The sequence below is a fragment of the Vulpes vulpes genome, chromosome 3, assembly GCF_048418805.1.
Source record: "Vulpes vulpes isolate BD-2025 chromosome 3, VulVul3, whole genome shotgun sequence".
NCBI lineage: Eukaryota > Metazoa > Chordata > Mammalia > Carnivora > Canidae > Vulpes > Vulpes vulpes.
Genome location: NC_132782.1, coordinates 107,158,999 through 107,176,401, shown reverse-complemented (window position 1 = coordinate 107,176,401; position 17,403 = coordinate 107,158,999).

Here is a 17,403-nt window from a genome sequence, read left to right as displayed (position 1 = left end):
CTGCCAACCCCATTCATCCGGTATGTTTTTCAGAGAGTAATGGGTTTCTCTGACATTCTAGTTCCTTCACTTGGCAGCCTCAGCCCTGGAGCATCTTTCGGTTCTCATCCCCCAACACTCCTTACCTCATGCTCTTGCTCCAGCACTTTGTAGTTCAGCACATATGGTATATTGTTCTGTGTCTCTGGACTTGGGGACTTTTGGACATTCTGTCCCTGCAGCTAGAATGCTTTTCTTACTCATCACCTGGTCTTTTAAGACTGAATGCCAGCCTGCATCCTGGGGATGCTTTTCCTAACCACATTGATTCAGATGCTTCCCTCCACCCTCAGGTGCCCACAGTAACCTGGGTTTGCCTTTATCATTGGCCCTGTGCTCCACTGCCTGGCTTCCTTTCTAGGATGTGAGCTCCCTCAAGTCAGGACAGATTATCATTATTTTGTCCAATTCAGATTATTAAAATGGTCCGGAGCCAGACCCATCTGGATATGATTGCTCTTCTACCACTTGCTAGCTATGTAATCATAAACAAGTTGCTGTAGCTTATCTGTGTCTCATTTTCCTCAACTGTAAAATGGGGATAATAATAGGGTGTTTTAGGGATGACTTGCAATGATACCAGAAGGAAACTTAGAACAGTGCTATCCACACACTTTAAGTGCCTACTATGTGTCAGCTGTTTCTCCTTATATGGCAAGAGCCTAGCATATAAAAGGGACTCAGTTATTGCTGCTTGAATTAGCAAAATGATAAGAGACCCAAATTACTTTAAAAGAAGTCCCTGTGGATTATCATAGTGCTACAGAACAACCAGGCACTTTTAAATAATTCTCCCAAGAAAAGCTTAGAGCTTTCCCCCTAAGGTCAGGAACTAGACAAAGATGTCCACTCATCACTTTTATTTAACACAGTACTGGAAGTCTGTGATTGCCGCAGCAATCAGACAACAAAAAGAAATAAAAGGAATCCAAATTGGTAAGGAAGAAATAAAACTTTCACTATTTGCAGATGACACAATACTATATATAGAAAACCCTGAAGACTTCACCCGAAATCTGCTAGAACTGATAAATGAATTCACTAAAGTCACAGGATACAAAATCAATGTACAGAAATCTGTTGCATTTCTATACACCAATAACGAAGTGGCAGAAGGAGATATTACGAAAACAATTCCATTTATGATTACAGCACAAATAATAAGATACCTAAAATAAACCTAATCAAAGAGGTGAAAGACCTGTACTCTGAAAACTATAAAACACTGATGAAAGAAATGCAAGACAACACAAAGAAGTGGAATGACATTCCATGCTAATGAATTGAAAGAACAAATATTAAAATGACTATACTACCCAAAGCAATCTATACACTTAGTGGAATCCATATCAAAGTACTAACAGCATTTTCCAAAGAACCAGGACAAACCATCCTAAAATTTGTAGAGACACAAAAGACCCTGAATAGCCAAAGCATTCTTGAAAAAGAAAAGGAAAGCTGGAGGCATCACAATTCCAGACTGCAAGTTATATTACAAAGCTGTAGTAATCAAAACAGTATGGCACTAGCACAAAAATAGAATAGAATAGAAAAGCCAGAAATTAACCCATAACTATATGATTAATTAATCCTTGACAAAGCAAGAAAGAATATCCAATAGGAAAGATAATCTCTTCAACAAATGGTGTTGGAAAAACTGGACAGCAACATGCAAAAGAATGAACCTGGACCACTTTCTTACACCATACACAGAAATAAATTCAAAATGGATAAAGACCTAAATGTGAGACCCAAACCATAAAAATCCAATAACAAAGGCAGTAACTTCTTTGACATCATCTATAACAACTTCTTTCTAGACATGTCTCCTGAAGCAAGGGAAACAAAAGCAAAAATAAACTATTGGGACTTCATCAAAATAAATAGATTCTGCACAGCAAAGGAAACCAACAACAGGGACGCCTGGGTGGCTCAGCAGTTGAGCACCTGCCTTCAGCCAGGGTCTGATCCTGTAGTCCCAGGATCGAGTCCCACACTGGGCTCCTTGCATGGGGCCTGCTTCTCTCTCTGCCTATGTCTCTGCCTCTCTCTCTCTGTCTCTCATGAATAAACAAATACAATCTTTAAAAAAAAAAAAAGGAAACCAACAACAAAACTGAAACGCAGCCAACTGAATGGGAGAAGATATTTGCAAATGACATTATCTGATAAAGGGCTAGTATAAAAAATATATAAAGAACTTATAAAATTCAACACCTAGAAAAAATAATCCAAGTAAAAAATGAGCAGAAGACATGAAGAGACATTTATCCAAAGAGGACTTCAGATGGCCAATAGACACATGAAGAGATGCTTGAGGCACCTGAGTGGCTGGCTCAGTTGGTTAAGCATCCAACTCTTGACTTTGGCTCAGGTTATGATCTCAGGGTCATGAGATCGAGCCCCGTGCCAGACTCTGCAGTGTGCATGGATTCACACTGTGCTTAAGATTCTCTCTCTCCTTTCCATCCACCCCTCCCTGCTCACATGCTCTCTCACTTTTTCTTTAAAGAAAAAGGGCAGGGGGAAGATGCTCAGCATCATTTATCACCAGGGAAGTGCAAATCAAAACTACCATGAGATACCACCCAACCCCTGTCAGGATGGCTAAAATCCATAACACAAGAAATAACAGGTATTGGTGAGGATGGGAAGCGGAACCCTCATGCACTGTTGATGGTAATGCAAACTGGTGCAACCACTAGGGAAAACAGTATGTAGGTTCCTCAAAAGGTTAAAAATAGAGCTACCCTACGAGCCAGCAATCATACTCCTGGGTATTCACCCAAGGAATACAAGAACATTAATATATATATATATATATATATATATATATATATATATATATATACACACACCACATAAACACACACACACATATATATATATATGTATACATATATATACACACACACACACCACATAAACACATATACACACACAGAGGGATATTATTCAGCCATAAAAAAAAGAATTAAATCTCGCCATTTGTAATGACATGGATGGATCTACAGAGTATAATGCTAAGTGAAATAAGTCAGAGAAAGACAAATATATGAGTTCACTTATACATGGATTTTAAGAAACAAAACAGGCAAAGGGGGAAAAATAAGAAAGATAAAGACACAAATCAAGAAACAGACTCTGAATTATAGAGAACTATAGAGAACACACTGATGATAACCAGAGGGGAGGTGGTGGGGATATGGGTGAAACAGGTGATTGGAGACTAAAGAGTATACTTGTTGCGATGAGCACTGAGTGATATGTGGAACTGTTGAATCACTATATCGTACACCTGAAACTAAAAGAACACTATATGTTAACTAACTGAAGTTAAACAAAAACTTTTTAAAAATTAAATTAAATTAAAATAATCCCCCTGAGACAATGTACAGCATCCTTTCTTCTTCTTTATTTTTTTTTCAGCAGCCTTCCTTGATTAAAACTCTTCACAGTATAGGGATACAGGGAACATACCTCAATATCATAAAACCCATATATGAAAAGCCCACAGCAAATATCATTCTCAATAGCCAGTGGAATGTGGGAAAAGAAAACCAGAGCCAGGGGCATCACAATGCCAGATTTCAAGTTGTACTACAAAGCTGTGATCATCAAGACAGTGTGGTACTGGCACAAAAACAGACACATAGATCAGTGAAACAGAATACAGAACCCATACAGCCCTCGACTCTATGGTCAACTAATCCTCAACAAAGCAGGAAAGAATATCCAGTGGAAAAAAGAGAGTTTCTTCAACAAATGGTGTTGGGAAAATTGGACAGACACGTGCAGAAGAATAAAACTGGACCATTTTCTTATACCATACATATAAATCGACTCAAAATGAATGAAAGACCTAAATGTGAGACAAGAATCTACCAAAACCCTAGAGGAGAACACAGGCAGCAACTTCTTTGACCTCAGCCACAGCAAGTTCTTGCTAGACACATCTCCAAAGGCAAGGGAAACAAAGGCAAAAATGAACTATTGGGACTTCATCAAAATAAATCTTCTGCACAGCAAAGGAAATAGTCAACAAAACAAAAAGACAACCTACAGGATGGGAGAAGATATTTGCAAATGTCTTATCAGATAAATGGCTAGTATTCAAGATTTCTAAAGAATTTATCAAACTCAACACCCAAAAAACAGTCTAGTCAAGAAATGGGCAGAAGACATGAACAGCCATTTCTCCAAAGAAGACCTACAAATAACCAAAAGACACATGAAAAAATGCTCATCACTCAGCATCAGGGAAATACAAACCAAAACCACAACGAGATGCCACCTCACACCAGTCAGAATGGCCAAAATTAACAAGTCAGGAAACAACAAATGTTGACAAGGAGGTGGATAAAGGGGAAACCCTCTTACACTGTTGGTGGGAATGCAAGCTGGTGCAGCCACTGTGGAAAACTGTGTGGAGGTTCTTTAAAAATAGAGCTACCCTGCAACCCAGCAATTGCACCACAAGGTATTTACCCCAAAGATACAAATGTAGTACTCCAAAAGGGCACCTGCACCCCAATGTTCATAACAGCAATGTCCACAATAACCAAACTATAGAGAGAGCCACAATGTCCATCAACAGATAAGTGGATAAAGAAGATGTGGTCTGTATAATGGAATATCAGCCATCAAAAACAATGAAATCTTGCCATTTGCAACAAAGTGGATGGATCATAGAGGGCATTATGCTAACCGAAATAAGTCAAACAGAAAAGACAATTGTATGATTTCACTCATATAAGGAATTTAAGAAACAAAACAGAGGAGCATAGGGGAAGGTGGGGGAGATAAAACAAGATGAGATTAGAGAGGGAGACAAACCATGAGAGACTCTTAATCATAAGGAAACAAACTGAGGGTTGCTGGAGGGGAAGTAGGGGGGGTGGGGTAACTGTGTGAGGGCACTTGATGTAATGAGCACTGGGTATTATATACAATTGATGAATCACTGAATTCTACATCTGAAACTAATATACTAGATGTTAATTAACTGAATTTAAATTTTTTAAATAATTTAAAAATCCCCCCAAAAGGGATTGGGAACAAAAACTGCTGACTATTGCCAAGGAGAAAGCACAGCTCTTTGGGATGCTTTTCCCTTCAGGCTACCCTAACCAGGGAGAAGCTCCAGATTTTCTCAAGAGGTTAAGGAATTCCCAAAAGGATTTTTCTGGCAGCCTAGCTTTGAGATAGCTTAGGGTCCAATCAGAATAATAATCATAAAATGCCTATCATGTAATGGGCACTTACTATGTGCCAGTGGTTCTTAAGTAAGAGCAATTTCTGCCCCGCTCCAATGGACACTTGTCCATGTCTAGAGACATCTTCAGTTGTCACAACTGGGAGTGGTGGTGCTGCTGGCACCTAGTGGGTAGAGTGCATGGGACAGCACCCCCACAGTGAAGAATGATCCAGCCACAAATGTCAATGGTGTCAAGGCTGAGAAACCCAGTAATGTTCCAAGACACTGAGCATCAGAAGCATCATCTTATTGAACAATTTGTCATTGAGGCACTGTTGCTACTTTCAGGGTTCCCACCTTCCAGCGAGGAAGCTGAGGTTCAGTGATGCAAACTGTCCACAGTCACACAGCCAGAAAGTGGGAGAGACTTGATTCTGACCCAGGCTCCCTGACACGGAGTCCATGCTCTTAGTATGTGCCACACAGTGGCAGGCACAACACGCTCTGATCCCTTATGGGTTAGCTGCGAGAACCTGGGCCATCATCACTCAGACCTAGGTGGGAGGCCTCACTCGAGCCATGTGATCTTGGGCACACCACCTGGTAAGCCATCTAAGCTTCTATTTTCCCCATCTGTGCAATGGGGGAAGGATGCCCACCTCACGGGGTGGTTTAAGGCTTCCATCTGACGATGAGTGTAAATGCCTGGGGAAGAGCCTGCCGCTTATTAGATGGGAGCTGCTTCTGTACTGTTGTCCTTGTCAACATCACTATGATCATGCCCATCGCCTTGGAGGCCTGGACTCCCTCCCACCCGATCCTAAGGAAACAAGAACTCGGTTTTGTAGCTGATCCCGGTGCGCCAGCTGGCAATCCGAGACCAGTGGGATGCTGCCTCCCCGGTGCCAGATTTCTCCCCTGTAGAAGGGGGCCTGTGCTTCGGGAAGCAGAAGCAGCTCAGAGGGAAAGAGGCATGTTGCTCACATGCTCAGGGCTGTGGGACCCCAAGCAGGCGGCTGGGCCACTTGGGCTGCGCCCTCTTTCCCAGATGGGGTTAGTTCTTTCTGGTCCCCCCACCCGGAAGCACTAGAGCCCTTCAATATGGGAAGTGGTGCTCCTTTGGCCCTGCCCCAGATTCATGCTGCCCTCAGAGGCTCCGTTCCCCAACACTGGGAGGGAGATGGTGGCCAAGGGGGAGAGTGGAATTCTTTGAAGAGAAAAATAATTTCTCTGCTAACTGTCTGGGAATGCCTGTCTTTTGGAAGGTGCCAAGAGAGTACAACAGCCAAACTGGAGAGAATATGCTAGAAAAGCTTCCAAAGCCTGGGAGCTGGGGTTGATTAAGGCAGTGCTTCCATGAAGCCTCGCAGACCTAAGGCCAGCTTCACTTCATGTCTCTGTTAGTTAACAGCGAGAAGAAGATGATGAGCCACTGTGTGTGGGGTGGGGTGGAGTGGGGGGCACTGTTATAACTACTTCTCTTACTTCACCATCTCTAACCTTGTAATTGGCGTACCCCTTCAGAGGACGGACTGTTGTGTCATCACATAAACGTTGCCTTCAAGGGGGGCAAGATGACAACGTTCGCAATCAGCATCAGCATCACTACAACTATTGCTACTATCACTGCCCTGCGAGATAGGTGTCGTCTCCGTGGAACAGCAGGGTCAGAGGCTTAGAGGGGCTGATTTGCCCAAGGCCGTGAAGGAGGCAGGAAAGCACAGTGGTGAGGCCAACATTCAAACCCTGATCTGGCTGTTTAGTAACCACATGCCAACCTGAGCAAGCTATCTCCCTCTCTGAGCCCTGGATGTCCCTCCCGCAAAAGGAAGGAATAGAATAAAGGCCAAAATGGTGATTCAACCTGCTTGTTTCATTATGGAAACTCATCTCTCCAGTACAGAAAGTGCAAATCAGACTGATGTTTTGTGAAGATTGAGCCTTCCCTGCCCTTACGGGGAAAAAAAAGAACCAATTTTGTGCGGCTAGTACTATGCAGGCTCCACTGTTAAGGGCCAGAGAGGATCATCTTGCCCCGCCTACCACAAAGACAGGCAGGATCGGGGCCACAGAGGTGAAAGCGGTGGAGAAGGAATCCAACACAGGAGGCCCTGTACCAAAAGCAGTTCAGAGTGGGACCAATCCCTAGGAAATGCCAGGTGAGCAGGCCCCTCTCTGCTAGACCAGAGGCTCTCCTGCTGCCCGCCCCTCTTCGGCGGATCCTGGAAGGCAAGAGAGGCATCTGCCCCAGAGTCAAGGTCTTCATTTCTGCTGTGTGTTGATGGTGCAAGAACACACCCTTCCCCACCCCTCGACAGCCATAAAACCCAAGGCAACTTCTAGATGCCGAGAAGGGCAGTGAGAAAGACATACACACGCACGCACGCATGCATATAAGGTGAGTTAAAGTGATCCCACTTGGGTATTCCGAGATGAGACAGTGGGGCATGGATGCCACTATCCCATTAACTGCTGTCATTGTCACTACCATTCATCATCCTCAGGCTGGGCTGCAGGTTGAAGAAGAATTCCCTGAACTCTGCTCTCAAGTCCCTCCAAAGCCTCTCTGACTCTCCAGCATTGACCTCTTTCCCCTGCTCATCCAGCCACCTGGAAGCAAAGCTGTCCGTGCTGCCTCTCTCCCCCCCAGCGCTGCAGGCTGGTCAGCAAGCCCTCCCCTGGCAGGGAATGGGAGTGCAGGAAGTAGCCTGGGGCCCTGCTTGCTAAGCCTCTGAGGCAGGGGGTGGTGTTGGGGGAGGACAAGGCTTTTGTACACAAAGCAGATGCGCCAGAAACTCATACTCCCCGGGCACAGACACTCCGGGGGAAATGCTGCCGATTTTACCCACTCATTCCTCTGAAAATAACTGCACACACTACCTGCCAAGTTTCCGGAACAGAACAAGTGCTGAGGAATAGGGACCTGATGGAGAGATGAGAGTTTGGGGCGATAGGAAGTCAACCACACTGCTTTGCCCAACTGTAGGTCTCCGACAGAGAAGGATTTGTACTGGACTCTATTATGTCAACTGTTTTTAATAGCAGTGATACTAATTGCTACCATTTCTAAAGCAGCCATCCTGTCCTGGCTCTATTCTTTACATACATGGTTCCATCTAACTCTGCTGGTACTGGTAGTGTCCCCATTTTTACAGATGAGTTAAGTGAGGCTCTGACAGGTTAAGTAACTGGCCCAAGGTCATAGAGTAAAATACAATCATGATTCAAAGCCAGGTCTCCCTGACTTCTGAACCTGTCCTTTCGAAAGCTACCTCTCAAACAACCCATCCACCTGTGTTTCTCAATAATGGATGGATGGATGGATGGATAGATGGATGGATGGATGGATGGATGGAATTAAGGACAGAGATAGATAAGAGAGAGATAAGTAAGTAGGTAGATGGGCTAAAGATAGATGGATACATAGATGATAGATGATTGATAGATAAATAGAGAGAGATATGAGAGAAAGAGAAAACTGAAAACTGTGATAAACATAAGACATATCTCAACCACCCACTTTTCTAGATGAGGCAGCTGAAGTGCCTAGGGGTTGAATAAAACTTGCTGCAAGTCTCATAGTCAGCTGAAAAAAGAACCCATCCATCTTGTACTCAAGGACTACATGCTGAGGGTCTACTTTGTGTCAGGCACAGCATTAGGCACTAGTGATGAGGTCTGCTCCCATGAAGCTTAAGTCTGACAGAGAGGACAGAGTTAAACAAGCAATAACGGCAAAGGTGGGTCTGTATTGCAATACAGACCCCAAGATAATGGGGGGTCTGGGAAGGCAGCCTTGATGAGGAAGGGCCCAGCCTAATAGTCTCTGGAAGAACAAGTGCTGGGGAAAGAGGGAAGGACTAGAGACAGCAGTCAGCTGGGGCATCCGCCGGTAGGACCAGTGGCAGCAGAGAAGATTCAGTTAGCAGCCAGACCACACAGGACTGTAGGGGTTAAGCTTATGCCTCTGAACATGATCCTGACAGCACTGAATCCTTACTGGAGACTGCCAGCAGGCAGTTAGCATGACCAGTTTATGTTTAAGAAAGATCCCCTGGGATTCTGGGTGGCTGCAGAGGCCAGTTAGGAGGCTGCTGGAGTCATCCAGGTAAGGCACAAAAGTGGCTTGGAAAGGTTGGCAGCCAAGGGGATGAAAGGATGTGGGCACACTGGAAAACATCTAGAAGAGAAGAACTGCAAGATTTGGCTGGATATGGTGACCAGGTGTCCCATACATTTGAGGACCTTCCCACTTTGAATGCAATGTTCTATTATTTGACCTTATTGTCCCAGTTTTTGTTCAAAAATCTATAATCTGGGCAGCCCGGGTGGCTCAGCAGTTTTGTGACACCTTCAGCCCAGGGCGTGATCCTGGAGACCCGGGATGGAGTCCCGCATCAGGGTTCCGGCATGGAGCCTGCTTCTCCCTCTGCCTGCTTGTCCCTCTGCCTGTGTCTCTGCCTCTCTCTCTGTTTCTTGAATAAATAAATAAAATCTTTTTTAAAAATTTTTAAAAAAAATCTATAATTCCCTTAAGGGACACCTGGGTGGCTCAGTGGTTAAGCACCTGCCTTTGGCTCAGGGTGTGATCCTGGAGTCCTGGGATCGAGTCCCTTATCAGGCTCCCTACATGGAGCCTGCTTCTCCCTCTACCTATGTCTCTGCCTCTCACTCTCTTATGTCTCTCATGAATAAATAAATAAAATTTAAAAATTTATAATCCCCTTAAATAGTTACAGGCAGGTGTCCCAACCCCTAGTTGAGTATTTATTCCTATCCTACTGCCCACTTTTGTATGAGGGGACACCCTCCATAGACAGAGATCTTTTGAGCATATGTGAAAGCAGTTCCTCACAGGTACAGCCCCACCATGGTCACAGAAGACTGCCCTTCGCCCAAGATGTTCACATCCTAGTCCCCAGAACATGTAAATATGTTACCTTACCTGGCAAAGGGATTTAGCAAATGCAGTAAAGTAAGAATTTTGAGATGGAGAGATTATCCTGGATCATCCAGATGGACCCAGTGTAATTCAGAGGTCCTTATAAGAGAAAGGTGGGAAGTTTAGAAAAAAGAGAAATGATGCGAGAAGCAGAGGTCAGAATGAGGGACTGAAAAGGTAGAGAAGGAGCCAGGAACCTGGGGAATGCAAGCAGGAAGCCTCCAGCAGCTGGGAAAGACGAGGAGATGGATGGATTCTTCTCTGGAGCCTCCAGAAAGAATACAGCCCTGCTGACCCCTGGATTTTAGCCTCCCTCAAACTGACTTTGGACTTCTGACCAGAATGGTGAGATAATAAATTCGTGTTGTTTTAAGCCAATAACTTTGTGCTAATTTGTTACAGCAGCCATAGAAAAATAATAAATGGGTTTCCTGACTTAAAGCTGCATTTTGCAAAGAAGCAATTAAAACATTTTAGGTCTGCATTACATTCATGCAAGGGGAGATGTAAAGAAGCAGTGGTATGGGAGGAGATTCAGAAAGAAACAGATGCCACCACAAACAGAAACAAGAACAGAGTTCAATAGATACCTACTGTTACAGGGGCTGAATTGTGTTTCCCCAGAAGAAGTATATTGAAGTCCTAACCCCCAGTACCTCCGAATGTGACCTTATTAGGAAATAGAGTCAATGACCTTAAGTCTCACTGAAATAGGATGGGCCTCTAATCCAATAGGACCGGTGACCCTTATCAGGAGAGGGAAATACAGACAGAGGCACACCCACTGGGAGAAGTCCACATGATGGCAGAGGTAGAGACCAGAGGTGTATAGTCGCAAACCAGGGAAGGCCAAAGACCACCAGACACCACCAGAAGCTAGAGAGAGTTAGGAATGGATTGCTCCAGGTTTCAGAGGGAGGGTAGTTCTGCAAACACCTTGATCTCAGACTTCCAGCCTCCAGAAATACATGTGAGGGAACATATTTGTTTTAAGCCATCCAGTTTGTGGTCCTTTGTTAGGGCAGCTCTAGCAAAATACAACACCTGCTTTCATGAAGCCCCATCTACTGGATTTGGGGAATATTGTTACTAAATATGTTGCATTTTTGTAGCTACAGGCATAGACTTTTCAGCTCCCCCCAAAATCAAAGTCTACCATACTTTCATGTTTCTGAAACTTCTTACCCCAACTATTTACATTTAATATAAACAGTCTTCCTTTCTTTGTTTGTTCTTTCCTTTCTTTCTTTCTTTCTTTTTTTTTTTTTTTTTTTTTTTTTTTTGGTCTCTTTCTCTCCTTTGCTTTTACTACCAAAGGCCACCCTTCAATTAGTGGGTGCATCTTATAACCAAGAGCATTTTAGAATCAAGAATACAAAATAAGTGGATATCCAGGAGACCGTAAGCAACATGAATGCAGGATGCCTCTGAATCCCAGTACTTAGACCAAACACTGGCAGGTGGTAATCTTATTGGATAAGTGACTGTGTGTTGAAAGAGAGGCATGGAGGGAGGTCAGGGGGAAGGGAGAGAAAGAGAGTCTGGACTGTTCCCAAAGGACTAGAAGGAACTGATCTAAGGCTGGATGAGGCCTCAAGCAGAAATATCCCCCACCTACATGAAATACTGGTTTCTTCTCTGAGTCTCATTAAGCTCTAGGACTCTGTAATTCTAACAGACCATTAATTTCCTATTAAGAATTCCATGTGTTTACATAAACTCCCTTTAAAGTTGGAGAAATCCTCTAAAGCCACATCAGTTTCTGAAGAACACTGCTCTGGAAGTTGGGGGAAATGACAAGTCCCCTGGAGCTGGGAGAGGGGCTTGGGGCTAGGGAGTAGAACAGTTGGAAAAGTCTCAGAGGTGCATAAGCCCTGGGAGATATCCCCTGGGACATGGCCCAGGACAGGAGGGCAATATGTACAGACAAGTGGGCAGCTCAGCACCAGACCCAGACGTGGCCCTATCCCTAGCCCAGTGGAAGATGACACCCAACAGGTGTCAGGGGGGCCTCAGGTCTTCATGTGTACAAGAAGGTTCTGAGACTAAGTTCAAGAGTGACAACTGGGGCCATGCCAGGGAAGTAGGTCAAATGTGAGGCTGGGAGTCAGGAGTGGCAGTCGAAGAGTTAATGGCTCATGAGCAGGGGTTCTCAACCTGGGACAATTATACCTCCCAGGGGACACTTAGAAATGTATGGAAACATTTTTTGGTTGTCACAGCTTGGGGAAGAGGTGCTACCAGCATCGAGTGGGAAGAGGCCAGGAGTGCTGCTCAACATCCTACAATGCATGGCCCCTCTAGATGACAAGGAATTATCTGACCCAAGTCGTGCCAAATCTGAATAACCCTGGCCTGCAGTCTACTAGCATTCAGTTTGTTTTATTAAAAAAAAAAAAAAAAAAGTAGATGGAGGGGGGAGGTAGAAAGATAAAATAGACGCATGGATGGACAGGTGGGTAGATGGATGGGTGGGTGGAGAGGTGGGTGGATAGATAGATCAAAAGAAAAACACAGAGAATGCCTGTGCCATCAGTCATCTGTTTGTAACTGGGACAGATAAACTATCTCACATTCTACTTTGAGGACAAGCACATCCCAAGTAAGGTTACAAGACCTTCCACCGGGAAGAGGTCCTCACTTCCCAGGCTAACCCACAGCAAGGAGCTATTGGGGAGCAGGTCTGACTGGTTATGTCATCACAGCTGCCTCCACTTTGTGGGATCATCTCCATTTGCCTCGGTTGCATGTGGAAAGGATGTGAGGTCAGGGAGCGGCCCAGAACACTTTGCCATTGGACAGGGAGTTAGGAAGGAGACACGCACCCTAACAACCCCCCAACTTGAGTCAGGTCCCCCTTTTATGTGCCCCACTCTTCTGCATAGCACTTGCCACAGTGTGATTCAGTAACAACCGGTATTATCATTTAAGGATTATCTTCCTCCCGCCACAACACACTGCAAGTTCCATGACACTGGCCCCTTGCGTGTCCTGCCCACTACAGCATCTCCAGCAACCAGCAGGGTGCTTATTAGTTGTTGAGTGAACAAGTGACCACAGGTGATGAGTGCATGATGGGAACGAGAGCCCCATGAATGAATATAGCTCTGACAAACGAGATGCCCAGAGGAGGGCTGTAATCAGGGCTGCCTACCAGGATCTGAGTGGTCACATCGCCACCCGTGGGGGGTCACCTTTTCTTCTGTCTGCTTAGCTTCATCATCTGGTGCCTCAAAACCAAGGGGTCCACTTGGAGTCTCCCCCGTTCCCAGACATATCTAACCCAGGGAGGACTGTGGAAAACAGTGCTTGAGAGAGCAAGTCGGAACACTCTGGGCCATGTGAAATCAGGGTCTGAAAAAACACAAGCGTAACTAAGACATGTGTGGACACGTTTGGCATCTTTGTTCTCCTTCTAAGGACCAATTATTCATCCTGGACCCAAATAGTGGCGAGTCTCCTTCCCAGGGGGACAGACGGCAGATGCCAGAGAACAGAGGTGGGTAGACGGGGGTGGGCGAGGAGGGCACAGGATGGGAAGACTGGACGCCACCTTTGCCGGGGGAGGGAGAGCGGTGGGAGTGGCTACCCTCCAGGGCAGCCTCCTGCAAGGTTATCTGTAGCACCGGCTTGAAAGCCACGGGGCAATAAAAGTGAGTCATCGTCACCCAGCAAGAGCCAACTCAGCCGCCTGGGGCTCCGTGAAGCGTGTCCCCAGATGCAAAGTTACTCAAATGCTGGAATGAGTTTTGCCTGAATAAAGGGCATAAAAATGTCCAGGCCCATAAAGACTGGCTGCTGGGTATAGCCAGTGTGGCTGACTATGCCAGGGTGATCAGCTGACAGGCACCGCCTGAAATGCGCCTCATGCTGGAGACAGACAGTGTCATACCCTTTAGAGACATCTGTCCTCAGACGCCTAACCCAGCTCCCTGGCTGCCTAGGCATACGACCTTGGGCAGGGATATCTCCTCTCTGATATTCGTGCTCCGCACCCCTAAATGATCCCTACAGTGCCCTTCATACTCTGAGACGCATGCAACAGCTATGAATAGCTCTGTGTGTTATTCTTCCCAGGGCTGATGTTTGCATTTTAACCAGAAGTGTCTGCTCTCTCCAGGAGCCTACTGGTGAAAATCATAGATCCCAGAATCCATTTGTCCAGGTTCGAAGCCTGGCCTCATCGGTGGTTAGCTCTGTGACTTTAGGCAGATCACTCAACCTCTCTGAGCCTTCACTTCTTCATGCGAAGGGTAATATAACCAAAGGAAGGGCAGGGAGTCTTCTCCCAAACCTCCAACTTTTGATTGGATTCCTCATGGTCCAACATCTTTGGGCTGAGGTTTCTGGGTGCTAATGTTTGGGGCAGAAGCCGGAGCATCAGGATAACCAGGCCATTTGCTCCACAGATAACAACTGGCAAAGGCCCTCCGCCAACATGCTTTCTTGCTCTCCTTCATTACTCTGTGTTATTTTTCTTTCTATGCCTATTCACACCCAGAGTTATCTATTTCGTCTATTTACTCATTCGCTATGCACCTTCCTCCACCGGATTTCAGCTCCAGGAGATCATGGACTTAGTGTATTCCCAGCAACTGGCAAATTGCCTGGCACATAGCAAGTGCTCAATAAACACCGGTCAGAGCATGAATGAAAGAATGAAGAATGAAAGAATGAAGGAACTGCCATTCATCAGTGGCTTCTCACATCCACCTTCCCAAACTAAGTTTCTCTGTATCTCTGCTTTGCAGATGAAGGAACAGAGCCTCGTGGGGTGGGGAGGACCCAAGGTCACCTGGCAGTGACTGACACGCAGGTCTGCTTGCCTCCAAATCCCACATGGCAGCCCTTCCCAGGAATGGGTTTACCCTCTAACAAGAAAGCTTGGTGAAGGCAACAGCACTAAAGAGGTTATGGGGCGTGAGCTGTGAGCCTGCCAATCCCAGGTCGGCACTACGATAGACTCACTCGGGCAAGGGACTTTTTTTTTGGGGGGGGGGGGGGGACTTAGATAAGGATATATTTATTTGAAAGGGTTATTATAAGAGAGAGAAACTGGCATGAATGCAGTAGGGGTGTAGGATGATGATCATGGGGAGAAGATTCAGACTGTGACCTGTAAGAGTTTCATAGGTTAAGCAGAAAAGCCTCTTGTTGGGACACCTGAGTGGCTCAGCGGTTAAGCATCTGCCTTTGGCTCAGGGCATGATCCTGGAGACCAGGGATCAAGTCCCATATCGGGCTCCCTGCATGGAGTCTGCTTCTCCCTCTGCCTGTGTCTCTGCCCCTCGCTCTCTGTGTGTCTCTCATGAATAAATAAATAAAATCTTATTTATTTTATTTATTTATGAGAGAGAGAGAGAGAGAAGCAGAGACACAGGAGGAGGGAGAATATAAATAAAATCTTAAAAAAAAAAGTCTCTTGTAAAGGGAACCTATAAACACGGTTTGAAAGAACCTAGAGTGGGCACCTTGGTCGCTCAGTCTGTTGAGCATCTGATTATTGATCTCTGCTCAGGTTATGACCTCAGAGTCCTGAGATCAAGCCCCATGTTGGACTCAGCACTCAGCGGGGAGTCTTTAAAGATTCTTTTCCAGGGGCAGGGCAATATGGCAGAGGAGATCCCCAGGTCATCTGTCCCTACCAACTTACCTAGATAACTTTCAAATCATCCTGAATACCTACGAATTCGTCCTGAGATGTAAAGAGAGAACTGCCTGAATGCTACAGAGAGAAGGGTTTTCACTTCTAACAAGGTAGGAAGGCAGAAGAAAAATAAAAAAGCACCCAGTGGGGGTGGGAGGTGGCCCACGAGGACTCGGTCAAGGGACTTAACCTGGGCCTCAGTCTCCCCATGAGCAACGGGAGGATAATACTGCCAATATGTTCCTCTTAAGGCTGAGATTATCAGGACGATTAAACCCACTGTGCACACTGCACATAGTAGGCCCTCAATAAATGTTAGCTCGTATGTGTTACTACTTGTACTGCAGCCTTGTGGAGAACCCCACGGGCTATTCCACTCCCCCTACACAAGCACACGGGGGCCTGCCACAGCCCACACCACTCTGCTGTCCACATCAGGCCGTGTGCTCCCGATGACGGTCCCCTGGCCTCTGGCCTCCCCGGCCACCTCCTGCACCCGCCTGCATTCCCATCGGGCCCACTCCTGTGGGAGGAGAGCCCCACTGCCACAGCTGATCAGGAGAGCAAACCTCACTGCCCCTGGCTCCTTAATCCACTGCCATCGGGCTTCCTCCCCGGGCCGCCCACACCTGCCCTAGCCAGGGCCATAATGCCTCCCACGCACTACGTCCCCATCTTTCCTAGGTCCTGCGTGTCTCCTGGGAGGGAACACGTAATGTTGATGACCACCACCTCACCACCTACCTTATTCTGACTCCCTCCTCTCTCAACTGCTCTGACCCTGCACACTCCGACTGTTCTGTCCCTTTCTGTCCAGACTCGCTCACTCCCACACTCTTCTAGTCAACTTTTAATGCGATCCTACCCTCAGCTGAACATTGCTGGGACATGATGAAGAACAAGGCAGACCCTAAGAACAATATGCTCCTATGGTAGGAGGCTGCATCAGCATCACCTGAGATCAACTCCCGGCTCTGCCAACTGCAAGCTGTGTGTCATTGGGCAGCCCCCTTACCCTCTCGGGGCCTGTACTATACGGATGGAGGTTTCTGTGATTTGTCCTGCATAAGTGACCACCCAGACCCAAACATATGCAGGCAGGCTAAGAATGTTCATGAGGCTCGTGCTGCATGAATGATCTAGGGAGACCAGTTGTTTGAAATACATTATGTGGCCTCCAGGTCAGAATTGGCCCTTCTGCTCTGGATGCCAAGAGCTATAAATCTTGCCTTATACCCCCTCCTGCTCCAGGCTGGGCTGGCCCCTTAGGATGGAATTGGGGAGGGGAGGTGGGCACACGTAGCCCAGGCTCCTTGAAAATGTAAAAGCCTGATAACATGGAAATGCAGCTCGCTCCAAACTGCATGTAGGAGAACAAATGCCTAACTTCAGACCCCATCATTTGCCCTATAAATTCAGCCCTTATGGGGAGGGTCAGTTGAAGTGTCAGCTGAGAGGAGGATGCTCTGCCCAGACCTCCAGCCTGGCTTTCCAGCTGGTGAGGCCAGAGGTTGTAAACACCTGACCTGATGTAACTCCGCCGCCGTAGTCTCGGGTCTCGCCCACTGTTACCTTCAT